Raw genomic sequence first — 14,242 nt, 5'->3', positions numbered from 1 at the left:
CTGGTCTGTATGAATGTGTATCTACCTCACACACACTGGTTTCACTGTCAGGTGTCAGGAAGCCTCTTTCCACTGTCTTACAACAAGCTCCTGTCTCTTCGGGACCCACTTCCTACTACTGTATCCCAACACTGGCAAACCCGAGCCCAGCAAAGTTTTAATAAGTTTTCAATCCCTTCGGTGGATGGTTTTGGCAGCAAGAGGGCCTTCGGTGACATGTGTAATTACCACATCCCCATAGTGCCTTCACTTCCACTAGCTGCTGTTTGATTGGAAAGGTTCAGCAGTATTGGAGATTAATGGTGTCGAGTTTTTCGGCTGGGGAGAAGCGGCTGATTCTCCAGGGCTGGTTCTTTCTCCTCAACCCACGAATTACTTCTTTATTCCTTTGCGAGCACTATGACAGCCCACTCAACAAAAAAGAAAAAAAAAAGAATTATACAGCTTCTTTTGATCATTTGATCAGACTTTAACTACAGGATCGGTCTTGGTTATGGTAAAATATGAGCTACGAGCCTGCCTCTGTAAGCTGCCCCCAGTCTCGTGTTTCATCCTGCTTTTAATCACCGTCCCTTCATATGTCCAGGCAAACAGATTAGGGAAGAAATCCAGAAGAGCAGGTGCGAAATAGATGTTGACAGTAGCGGCATCGCTTGATAAAAATGTTTTCCTTTTAGGCATGTTGTTAACTATGTGCCACTGTGGAGCTTTAAGGCCTGGTGACAGCCTGAGGAAATCTTTGTAATAAACACTCGAGTGTGCCACTCACCTGGAAAAAAGTGTCAGGCTGAATCTTGATGAATCACTTCTCATAATGATGCCGTTGGCATTTTGTGCTATGATGGTGTCACATGCATTTGGCGAGATAAGAGTCGGTGGAAGTGCATTGCCAGCAACAACTCGGTCGTACTGTAAACACTCTGCCTGCTCGGATAGCAGCGGGGGCGTTTTACAATCTCCCATAATGATCGTCAAATCAGCGCTACCAAACCTAGATTTCATGCCATGTGTCATAACTGTGGCTCTTCTACACGGCAGCAGGTTATTTATGCAGCGTTGTTCATGTTCATCCATTCTGAGAGGCTCTCGAGTTGGTAGAGGAGAACATATAGCTGCGGTAACACCGGGTACTTCCACGGATTTCACTGTACAGCTTCGTTACGTAATGCTACACATGTCTGGAGGCGGCGTATTTAAGAGGCTTGTTGGGATGCTGCCTTAGGGAATATTCATCATTCCATGTTTTACTCACATGCAGTGACAACAGACAGATGATTCAGATGACAGGATTTTCCGCCTTTCCTGTTTTTGAAAAGGCGATTTTTGATTTGAAGCTTTTGAGAAAAAAGCCAAGCAGCCGGATAATCGAAGGTATCTTTGACAAAATCTTGGAAAGGATTAAATACTAAAAGCATTTGCTGCGGTCTAAACCTGGTGGAGTTTCTTGCATCGTTGCTTTACCTACGTGCCTGTCTAATTTAAGATGTCGAATAGGTCAAGCAGAATAGAGAGGTGCTGGGACTTTGAGGGCTCAGCGCGCATGGCCTCTGGACTCAGTGGGTGGGCAGCCTGGCTCAGTGTGAAGGTGCTGCATGCAGAGAGGCAGATGGCCACCAATATGTTGCGCCGCCTGGGAAAACACTGGCAGCCTCATCCTCAAGGCTCAAACCCACAGCTGGGAGACATCAGGATGTTTCTGCAAGGAGGACTGTGCAGACTCGATCAAAGGATAAAAATATCGCAAAGAGAAAGTGCAAAATGCATGGATGCTTTAAAACGCCTTCCCTTCTGCTGCCACATCTACTGCAAAAAGTGTTAAGTTATCGGTGTGGGCAGTTAGACAAAGGTGAAAGTGATGTATTTAGCCATTAGAGAGGCTGAGTGCTCGCAGAGAAGAAGAGGAGGTTGTCTCTGTCCGTGCGGCGTAGGTGCTGCAGTACTATCTTACTCTGTCTCTGTCCTCCTATGAAAAGAAGGGGAAGTGAAGCAAAACAATCCAATAACTGCAGAATGTCTTATTACCTCGGGAGCTCGCAGGAAAGGGGAAAAAAGACGTACACACCCTTGGAGACAGCTTGATGCACGCTACCTGTTCATTGTTGTGTTTTCCTCTGCCACGCTCATATGGTGGAGATGAACAGGACTGGCACTGAGGGGGGGCACAAAAACGAAACTCCAAGCGCCACGAGAAACACTACAGTGCAGGGAAATGCAATTACTCTGAGGAGAGAGGCCACACACTGCTCGCAAACTATTAATAGCCAACATCTCTCGTCCCTGAGCGTGTCGTTCGCTTCTTCTCCTCCACGCTTCGGCCCGAGACTCTTCCGAATTGTGACGCCTGCCTGGCTTTTGACACACGCAGCTAATTAGACGAATTAAAGTACCCCTGTCCTGCCCAGGGAGAGTCAAGGATTTGACTGCTTCCCACCTCCCTCTTCGCTTAAGTCAGGCTATGAAATGTTAGATTGGCAGTCTACATGTACCCAAAGGCGAGTTTTACAGCTTTTTGTGTGTGTTACAGCCCACGAGACTTATATCTAGATGGAATTAAGGGTGGCTTAGTGGGGAAATATTAGTAATGAACCATCATACCAGGAAGTTTAAAGACACTACTTGGTGTCAGTGGACTTTTGGGATGTGCGTGTAAGCTTTAACAGTCTGTTAAGAGACAGTGCAGTCTGGTTCCCAATTACAGTGGTGAAGACACTCCAAAAGTTTTCATCATTAGTGCGAGAAAAGCCTCACATAAGATAAAGTACAGAAAATCTACACTGTCAAGGACAGTGAGGGGTGGGTTAGTGAATGGATGAACTGTCTGTCAGATATTTTTGGTCACCTGAAGCGCTGCCTCATGGTGATTGTAGCCACAGTGGTCTCCTTTCTCTTCAGTGGTCTAGTACTGATCTGTGTCCGATCAGTTATTTAATCACTGCATCTACAGAGGTGGATGAACCTCAGATACTTGTCTACACTGGTGGCAGTACTTTTATTGTGCTGATGTGTTTCTTTCAATCAGCCGGTGCGCTATAATCTCCAAAGCAGCTGTTAATTTTCCTCCATATGGTAAATGGTCTGTATTTACATAGCACTTTACTAGTCCCTAAGGACCCCAAAGCGCTTTACACATCCAGTCATCCACACATTCACACACACATTCACACACTGGTGATGGCAGCTACATTGTAGCCACAGCCACCCTGGGGCGCACTGACAGAGGCGAGGCTGCCGGACACTGGCGCCACCGGGCCCTCTGACCACCACCAGCAGGCAACGGGTGAAGTGTCTCGCCCAAGGACACAACGACCGAGACTGTCCAAGCCAGGGCTCGAACCGGCAATCTTCTGATTACAAGGCGAACTCCCAACTCTTGAGCCACGATCGCCCCAAATAGATCACTGGGTGCTTTGTTTTTAATTTTGAACATCTGAGGTCATAAGTTGTTTATATGTACTACTTGTGTTTATTATCAAATACCAGAAATGTTTTCAAAAATATTAGCATGCTATAATACGAAACTACAGTGAAAGTGCCACTTAGCCCGGCCTCGCAGAGCTGCAAGCATTGCCGTAGACTGTCGACTTTCTTTTAGTTTCCACTGTCCCTATTTCTTTATTTCAGCCTTTATTTTGCTTCTTGATGATTAATAATTAAAGTCCATTTCAAGCATTCCATCTTGGAAAAAAAATCGGGTCCTCTGAGACATCATATCCCCTCTCTCACCGTTCATTTATTCATACCGAGCACATTTTTTTGTGATGGCTCTGTATTTTTGTTCCTGTGTGTGCTTCTAAACGTGAGGAGAGTCGGACCGCTGGGGGAAAAGAAGAGAGGCTGGAAAACGATATATGTATAAGCATGAAGTAGAGCTGGGCGATATATTGAGGTTTTTTTTAAAAAAAAAAAAATCGATATATTTTTATACGAGATATAAGATGTGACAATATCCTTTATATCGATATAGTCTATGTTACGTTATAATTATAGTTGTGGAGCCGCAGGTTTGCCTCTCTTTCGTCTCTACGCAACGTTACTCTGCCTCGCCCCTCCTTCACTGAACACAGCTCCCCCTCCTCCCCCATCGCTTCACCTGCAGGAAGCGACATGATGGACACGGCAAATCTCCGTTAACGAGTTATTGCGCATCGCCCCGTGCGTGGGGCTGGACGCCGTCAACGTGTTAACGAGCTAACCACGCTAACGCCATGCAGCCCAGAGGGGCTGCACGGCCTAAAATCCTTGCATTCTCTCAATAGTTGACAGCGCGCCTTATGTATGAATTCTGGTTGTGCTTGATGGCCGCGAATCGATCTTAGGTGGAACACGGCGCTCAGCAATCTGTCAATAAATGTTTGAGTACGACTTTGCTAAGCTACGGAGCTGCACCGCTTGATGGATTGTCGGAGCATTACGGCTACCGAGGAGCCTCGTGGAGTGATACGTACTGTGCTTCAACGTAATATTACCGTATTGTGTGTGTATAAGGACCATAAATGGCACCTGTAAGAGACGTGGTTACGAAGCGGATTTCAAACTCCAGGCTGTCAGTCACACAGTACAAGTTGGGAACAGAGCAGCTGTGAAATCTGTCTTTGTTATTGTGCTCAGCGTCTGTTAGTTTACATTCTGACTGCACAATTGTGAGCTCTTTGTTATGCACAAAAACAACAGTTTTCTTTTATTTATGGAGCATTATTATTTAATAAATGCTCCTAATTTATTTTTGAGTAGTTTTTTTCATGTACATCTATGCTGTATGTTAATAAAAGTGCCTGTGTGACATCTGGGACACAGCTTTGACTATGAACTCTCTTTTTGTTCTTACTGTATGGCTTTAAAAAATATATATATCGAGATATATATCGTATATCGCCATCCAGTTAAAAAATATCGAGATATGAATTTTGGGTCCCAGCCCTAGCATGAAGGGTTAGAAACTTGCGTATCTGGATCGTTTGGACACATCTTCACATTTGCTTGCACGTGTGCAGCATTACGATACGTCATGATGGGAGCAGTGACAGAGTAATGTCCGGTTTAAGACCTTTTAGAAACAGGACAGGGGGTCTGCTCCACTCCTACATCATCAGTGTAAAATTACACTAATCACACGACTGGTTGGACATTAACTTTCCCTCAACTGGCAGAAGATGAAATTACTGTAAATGGCAACTTCCTGAACTACTGATTCCCGAGCTCTAGCAGGGAATTACTGCAGCTTGGATCTGAAGGGGCACGAGGACACTCTAGTTGCACTGGTCAGAAGGTAGCTGCCCGTGCGTCACACTCTCTTGGCACTCTTAAGTGCCCCTGGGGGCCCGTGAACGGTATATCTCTCCTCTTTTAAAGCTAACCTCCATCCGAAGTGTCTAGAGCCACTATTTACTGTTCCAGTATGCACTCAAGATAGAAAGGCCCAGCCAAACACTCTGGATATCAACTACCATTTTTAACACTGTCTCCCCTTGCAGCATGGGAGTCTTTATCTGAGGCGCTGGCATGGGCTGAACTGTCAGGGTCACGCTGAAGCCCGTGTGCCTGTATGCTAAGTGTCAGTGTGGGTTGCTTTCCTAGTTGGGTCAATAACATAAAACAACAGTAACAGCACAAAGCTTTATCTCTTATATAACCAGCTCCGGTGTGTTTAATACGTAAGCCAGTCTCTTCTTTCCAGTAAAGCAGATGGAGCAACACATGAAAATCCACCGAAATCAAATCATAACTGGATAATAATTTGGCGTTTTTGGCAGTCTGCCCCTCGTGTTGACAGGATTATTCACCTCTTCCATAGAAAAATCGCTGTGACTAAAATAAAAGGCTTTTCTCCAGTGAGGATAGTCCTCCCTGCGCCAGTGCCTCTCCTGCTCTGCCCGTCTGTTTGAACATCGCTAACAAGGTGCTCTTAAAGAAGCGCATTTAATAAATGCGGCCGGCGTTGAGGTTTTTTTTTTATTGGGCTCGCAGCATAAAGCTGTGTATACAGAGTGACGTTAATAGTGAGTTTGATGGGGTGGATCGGCTGGCGCTACTCACAGCTCTCTAGCAGAGCGGATGACATGGAAATACTGGAAATATGAATAAAATTACAGCAATTGACTCAGAGAGGATTTCCACAATAGATAAAATTCCCATTAAGTGGGGGTTGATGGTTAATGGCATCAGTGAGGACACTGTTGTCCAGTTAAACCGCTTTTAATGACACTGATATATAAACTTAGCATAAAAAATAAGGAAATTTGCTTCCTTTATGGCGATAAAGCTTATATTATATAATTGGAAAGTCTGTCTATGTCCCCTTAAATAGTGCCCCATTTGTAAGAAATAATCGACCAAGCACAAATTTCCTTACGTTTTCTGCTAACTTTAGAATCAACTGATGTATAATCACAGCTGTAAATCCTAGTGGGTTACTGAAACCAGCTGTGACATTTGTAAGCTGCGTGAAAAGTTGCTGGTTCTCCACTTGATAATCAAGCTGTAGCCCCACGGTAGCGCTGACACGCTTAATTAGGAAAATGTAAAGAGAGAGCAGGCTATTACTGCACAACATGGTTTTGTCACATTTTTCAAAACAAATGCATTCATTGCGGCAAAAATAATAATTTCTTACACATCTGTATTAATATTATCTTAAGTGTGCAAAGCGCTTGTCAGGAGGACAAGCGATTAAAAGGGATGTCGCAGATGAGAGACACATTAAACACAGACTCAAAGACGATTACTTCTAAAGTCATGGTAAGAGCCCTCTATTTAGGGATGTCCTCCTGAGAAACATCACACCTCATGAGGGTGGGCTGAGAAGCAGCCACGGGGATCTGTAGCCGGATTCTTGCTGACACAAAAGTAAAAAGTCAGCTGTGGATTGATGTGGTCAGACTGAGCCATGCTCGATTTGAGATGATGTTGCCAAGAGGTGAAGCGGAGACAACAAAAGAAGCAGAGAGACATGAAGGATCCTGACAGGTGACATCTGCCCTGTGAATTTGTTTTTTCTTACTTCCTTTTGAAAGATCAAAATGCATTTGTAGCAGTAACTTATTGAATTTTGCTTTTATGTGCTCTTATTTTTACAACTGCTGTCATTAAGCCAGTGATAGATTCACTTTGTTAATTTGTTGAGCAAAGGTCATTCAAATGTCTCACCAAACAAACAACTCACAGGCTATTTTATTAGGTACATGTTGCTGGTGCTTAATTCTTCATGACTGAGATTCAACAAGGTGCTGGAAACACTCCTCAGAGATACACAGCTGCAGCAGGTTTGCTGCTCTCATGATGTGAATCTCCTGCTCCAGACTCAGGTTGGCATTTAAATAATAGCCAATGCGTGTCGAGAAATTATCCTCTACATTATTACACCAGCACCAGCAGCCTAAATGTTGTTTATCCCAAATTCTGACCCTGCCATCGGACTGTCAGAGCAGAAATGGAGACACATCAGACGAGGCAACATTTTTCCAGTCTCCTGTGTTACTTGTAGCCCCAGTTTCCTGTTCTTAGCTGACAGGAGTGGCAAGTGTAACAGGTCTTATGCTGTTTCTGTTTTCAGAGATGCTCTTCTGCACACTTTGGTCACAACGAGTGCTTTATTTAAGTTACTGTTGCCTTTCTATGTTGCATCTGTTTGGGAAAATCAAAGTGGATCAGCAGTTCCTGAAATACTTGTGTCATGTGATTGGTTGGACAGTTATACCTGTATTAAGAGGTCAGTGAGTACATTTGTGCATGCAGCGTACAGAATGAGAATAATTAGCCATTGGTCACATTTGACTTAAATTAGCCAGCTGATTGGCTAATAAGGATGCACAAGCAGACCGCTCATTTGTCCGAAACGACCTTTAAAGCCACATTAAAAATCAATGTCCATAGTCCACTGTGGAGATTTTCCACATTTAAAGATGGAAAAAGGATCTGAACATTTCCTATGAACGAGACCCTGCGACTGTATTCTTCTACCGCTCCATTCTTCCTTTTTTACAACGTTATCTTCTGCATGTGTCAATTTCAGCTGTAACTGTCACCTGACTTTTTCTTTAAACCCAGTGAGATCTTCTCTAGAACTGCTCCATGCTCCATCTTGTCCCATTTTCACGTCTCATCAAAGTGGAATGAGGATTTTATCACTGCAGACAGTTTTTCTTTTCCACTGATGGTGTATTTAATCCTTGTGCCGGTGGATCGGCAAGTGATGAATATGTCCTCAATATGCTGAATCAAGCTGATGAAGTACGGCTCCCTGATGGAAAAAAACGAAGCTCGCTGCATGTGCCATTTCACTGAATGCTTCATTAGACGCCTCTTTCTCTGCTCAGACTCTTAAAAGAAGCGTTCAAAGAATGAAAAACAACAAAAGAAGGCACATCTTTCAAATGGCCGTTAATTACTTCTGACAAAGACGAGCACAATGCGGCACCTTTCAGCCTGCTGCACAATTACAACTTTGACATATACCGATCGACAGCACTTTGAGCAACCATACAAATGTACTCCAATTGTGGCACCATCTGCACACCCATTTATATTGTTTACAGACACATCTGATGGGTCGATAGAGAGACGCGTTGCTCAGAATAAAAGCTCTGACTCAGATGAGCAAGAGACAGACGGCGAGTATCATCTGTGTTCTGCTGATTCGCAGGTAATGATGGAGTGTCAGTTGGTAGAGTGGTGTGACTCTGTAATTGTCTCTGGGTAAAGGCTGAAGCAGGGATGAGTCACCCATGCCCCAAGTGTTAATTACCCTGGCTAGCTCGTCTGACTAAACATGGCTTGGAGGTCGGACCAGACCATTTAGTTCTGTTCCAGAGCAGGGACCTGCACCCCCCAAAACACATTCCCCTCTACTTGGGTTCACTTTAGACCACCCCGATTCAGTAACTTTGCCTCTTGGGATGCCTGTGTTGAGCTGTGCACTGTCACGACACTTCCCCATCACTTAAAAATTAATTGGCCAAACGACTGAGATGTCCTTGCACATCTGTCCGTTGCAGTTGCCGCCAGAGTCATAAAGGTCTAAATAACCCATTTGTCAAAAGCGACTCTGTTGTCCCGCGGTACGTGGGGGGATTTCAAACTGAATCTGTGACATTAGGAAGGCTGTACAAGTTTCCATTATGTTAGATAATCACTGGCACATTTCTCCTTGTTTCCTTTTTTCAGCTCGAAAATAATAGAAATGTCCTTGCGGGAGACCTTGCTGTGTGCTGACTCCTATTTCCACTCCAATTGTTCTGTCAATAACTTATACAGCAGAGGCCCCCGGTGCTTAAAACAAAGCTGTGATTACTTTTATCAAACTAAGTGAGAGGAGGGAAAGTGAACCTGAATCTGAGGCTTGGGTGAAAGTTAAACCTGCTCTTAAACTTTGGTCTTTCAGGGTTTTTAAAAGTAGTTGTTTTGATCTGCTTCACGCCTTCCTTTACAACCAGTTACTTGGATGCAGTGTGAGCTTAATTCATTTAGACACGCCGGCATCCTGCCTTTAATTTGACACCGCAGCATTTGCTTTAGTTGCAGATTGGTCTTTATTAGCAGAAAAGAGAGGAAGGGAGTGCCGAAGCTTTTAAGCTCGTCGTAATCATCAGAATCGATCAGGCTCGGGGCAAGAGGGACAAAGGCGGTGATGATGGTGGAGTAGGATGGTATCACCAGAGGAATCCAACGTGGTTACTCCCACATTTCGGAAGTGCAGCTGGTGGAAGGCAGAAAACGTGTATTGATAAATGTGTGGATTTGTTTTCCACAAAAAGAGCTGTCGGCCGCTGTTGGTTTTGCTGTGACGTTAATGTTCTCCCAAAAGAATCAGTCACACAATGCTGTAAGAATTACTCTCAGGGCAGCTAAGAACATAGCAATGTACTTTAAATCATGCAGTCTGGCTTCATCGCAGTGGCTGGATGTTCAGAGGCTTTTTCCTAATCATAAAAATGTCATTGCCGTCTACTCACAGCACTGCCTCCAGACCTCAAGGACCGGTGACCTGCAAGGTTTTAGGTCTCACCCTGGGTCACCGCACCTGAATCAAATCACTAGTTCATTCCCAGGCCTCTGGAGAACTTCAAGACTTGTTGAGGGGGTAATTCAGCCATTTAAATCAGCTGTGCTGGATCAAGGACACATCTGCAGAACACCGGCCCTTGAGGCCTGGAGTTCCCCCACCCCTGCCTTATGCGGTTCAGGTGACGTGTTTGTCATTTCTAACAGCTACAGTGGAGGAATCACAGTGACTTGAAAATAATGAAGAGTCTACTAATCCATGCTTACTTCACACAATGACAAGCCAGGCGCGAACATAAGAAAAACAGATATAGTTTTGAAAAATAGTCGCAATCTGTTGTAGATCAGCTTTATTCAGCTCCTTCCATCTGTTTTCGCGTGCATAGTTGACAGCAAACCTATGAATGCCTTGTCTAACAGTGTGCATTGTTATCACCAACTGCATAATTTATCTCCTCTAAGATATGCAGAAGAGTTCTTGGCGAGAGTTTGCGGAGGCACAGGAACGCAGCCAGAGAGAGGCTTCATTCAAAAGATTTGTTTTCCTTTTGGACATAGCTGAGCCTATAACACGATATAGCAGAAAGATAAAATAAGCTTAAGCTTTTTTTTTTTTTGTGCATGGTGGCACAGAGAGAACAGCTGTATGCAGACGAGGCCATGTTCACATGCAACATGAATCACTTGTACTTTGATTAGTGGACATAAGTGGACTAATACAAGCTGGAAGAGGTAAAACAGCGTTTCCTTTTTCTTCTATATAGTCTTTAATCTGTTTTATATGTATATAAGTTTGAGGCAATAAATAAATAAATAAATATAACAAGAGAAAGCCTGAAAGAATAGTGTCCAAAAAAGAAAAGGCGCACCTCTCCAAGGTGTTTCCATGGAAATGACGATGGTTAAAGTTTAAACAAAGTTTAAACATCAACATAAAATAATTCATCGCCGATTACAGCATGAAGTTACTTTTAGCTGCTCCCTTATTCACATGAGGTTACCACAACAGGTGACTCCGCATGTTTGCAGATTTTTATGCTGGGTGCTCTTCCCCGACGCAACCCCCGAAGGGATTTGTGCGTCCTCTCAGGATCATACCGGGGATCTTACGCTTGTAAGGTGAACGTGGAAGCCATTGCACTACAGAGCTGCTAATACCCTAAGGCCTGGTCAAAGAAGAACCTTCATGATTTAACACTGTCTAGGAAATAGTAAGACAATTCTGATGTCCTCCAAAGCAAGTGTGGCAGAGCAATCCCTCCACAATCCTTCTCAGCATTACAGCCTGCTGTCACAAGCAGATAGCGTGCAGTGGGGGGAAAAAACACTCAAACGGACACCACTCTTCATTCTGAAATATGTTGAGAGGATTTTAGATCACAAAGCATGCCTAGTCTCTTCTTAAGAAGCCTATTCAATAATTCAAGGGGGCTGTGATGGTAAGGTTGCAAGTTCTAGCTTTGCAGGCGTAATAGATGGTTCATTTTTGGCTCGCCTGGGGTGAAACAATAAAAGATTTATGAGAAAATTTGGTTGCTTCCTATTAATGCTTTGGTTAGCAGTAAAGGTGGTCTGTTGACGTTATAGACAATCGATGAGCAGTAAGTAAAGATTTGATGCTATAAAAGACTGGAGCTTCTGTGTTTTACTATCTATTGATTTCATTATTCAGTCAATTAGCCAACATAGCTCTGTGACATATCCTTTTTTGCCTGCAATGCAGTTGTGCGAGCTTCCTCAGGACTCATGTAGTTTCATTAAAAGTCATTAGTGGATGACAATTGGACGAGTGGTGTGTAAGAGCGAGGATGACAGGGTGACAAAGGCCAGAACTGTGAACATCTCTGTGGCAGCTCCTTATCAGGAAGAGGAGGCATGCCCTCAGGGACTGAGTGCAGCAAAGAACATTACGAGTGTACGCCGCCGCTTGATGCCCCACGGCACTGCGAGATGAGATTTTATCACCACATGTACGCCCAGCTGCCTGGATTTCATCACCTGTAGCTGCAAGTTGGAGGTAACAAGGCTTTATTGCCAGCGAGAGTCGAGTTGTTTTCATAGCTCTTCGGCAAACTTGAAATACTCCTCTAAGAAAAATGGCCTAATGTTGCATGATATTACAAATAAAACTGCTGGTGAATGTGCTGTCTGATAGCAGGATGGACTTGTGTGAGTGTCTCAGCATCTGTGTGGGTTCTAAAGTTCATTTCCGCCTCCACTGTGTTCCACAACACCTTCTCTTTCCTTTATGGTCCTTTTTCAATTTGTCCCTCTGTTGTCACTGTGACATCCTTTACCTCTAAAAACCCATCAGGATCCTTGTGCATGAAGAGAGGCAAAAAATGTGTGGATGACAGAAGCCAATGAGGAAAATGGAAGGGCATGCAGGGGAGGGCGCTTAATAAAACAAAGTGCTGTTGTAAAGAGCATCTCCTATACATCTTTAGAGGTCAAGGGCCTCTCTTTCAGGAGAATTTCTTGTAAACATAGGAATTCAAAAGGAACAGAGACGAAAAACAGCATCGTTATGAGCCGAGGTATAAAACGTGTGGAGGACTGAGCCATACTCTGTGTCCCTGGAGGGAAAGAATGTGGAGCAGTCGAGCAGATGGCATTATAGAATTATGACATGAAACGAGAAAGGGAGGAAAAAAATCCTTTGGATCAAAACTTGGCTAAGCTGATTAAGATGTGATACATCATTTGGCTGTGAAGTGTTGCTATATGCCAAATGCACATGCATGCATCACTGATTCAACAGTTTTCTGGTGATAGGCTAATACAGAATATGTACGGACGATGTAGGCGTGAGTGCGTTTGTGAATTGGATAGATGCGCATGTGGATGAGATGGGTTTGGATCGAGTTCAGAGAGTCGACTTTTATTATTATACTGTTACTAAAGAACACTATGTAATCTCAACTAAAGCCCCAGGGAGCTGGCTCCATGTCTTTTCTGTTGCAGGTCGATCAAATATCAAATTATCACTTTGAAAAAGGAACATGGAACAAGTCAGTGTTACTTCCAATTTCTAAAGAAGGAATCCAGAGTAAATATTACAAGTAAGGAGGAGGTTCATTGGGGAAATCACAGACTCCCTAATGAATTTGTAAGTTTGCTTATCTGTAAGTTTAATGGCAGTTTCATTTTACTGGAGAGAGACAGAATATCAACCAACATTATATTTTTAAAAACCACACACACCACTTAAAAGTTACAAATTAGTTTGCATGCGGTTGACTGAAATAAGATTTTGATCTCCCTGTATGCCCCAGTGGCTCATATAATCAATTATCAATCAATCAGTCAACCAACCAGTCAATCAATCAATCAATCAAACAACTAATCAAGCAAGCAAGCAACCAACCTCAGGTGTTCCTATTCTCAGCTTTTGGATATACATAACACACCTGTCCACCAAATCAGTTTCTTCCATTCCAGCCTCTCCACCACTGCGAGCAGGACCATGGATTAAATTCTTGCAGGCCCCCTGTTCAAGAAGGCACATGTACAGGCCCATCATAGGTTTGCCACTGAACATCTAAATGAGTCAAAGAAGGCTTGGGAGAAGTGCTGTTGTCAGATGACACCAGAGATGAAAAATCAAGCTCTTTGGCATCAAGTTGATCCGCCATGTTTGCAGGAAGAGAGGGTTTTCTGTCATTTAGCGGCTTTTGATTTCTTCGTGCACTCGCTGCCGTAACGTAACTAACCCCCCCCCCCCCCCCCCCCCCCCCCCCCCACGGCCTCTGGTTTCCCCCTGAGAAAGCTTTGCATTGCAAAGTCTCCTGCGTCTCCCACATCAAGAGCAGACCTGTGTGTCCACTGAGGGACAAGGCCAACCTGGGCATGCCTCATCCTTTTCCTATTAACCCAATTCCCACCAGGACTTAAGGAATGGGACTGAGGCCTCAAAGAGTGGCATGTCAGGGGGCAGTGACAACATGAATATAGAGAGATGGTACCACCTCAAACCAATTACATGCGGACATTATTACACAGTTGCAGTGCCCCAGATCTGAAGATGAACTGAGGCTATTGATCAAGAAGATGAGAGCGATTCAAAGAGAGCTCGAATTCAGCACCACCTCTGTCTCACACACACACCAGACCTGAGCCCCTCCACTCCCAGGTGCTTTAATCGCTGCGCACCCTTAGAATAGCGCAACATTTCATACCCTTTTCATCTCCACTTTTACAGTGAACACTCTGTGACATGGAGGCAAGCCTTAGACTCCGGTGACTG

The 14,242-nt window shown here is 44.1% G+C and overlaps 1 protein-coding gene across 2 annotated transcripts in view; it reads left to right on the top strand.

Moving 5' to 3' along the window:
* Positions 1-14,242, top strand: part of LOC146647167 (regulator of G protein signaling 6-like) — a 44,971-nt gene that overhangs the window by 2,951 nt on the left and 27,778 nt on the right. The gene's annotated exons all lie outside the window — the stretch shown is intronic.

The sequence above is a fragment of the Rhamphochromis longiceps genome, linkage group LG19 (genome assembly GCF_057381845.1).
Source record: "Rhamphochromis longiceps isolate RC_006_pf linkage group LG19, R_longiceps_female_GT1.1, whole genome shotgun sequence".
NCBI classification, from domain to species: domain Eukaryota; kingdom Metazoa; phylum Chordata; class Actinopteri; order Cichliformes; family Cichlidae; genus Rhamphochromis; species Rhamphochromis longiceps.
The sequence above is the reverse complement of the archived record's forward strand: the minus strand, read 5'-3'. Positions and strand labels throughout refer to the sequence as shown.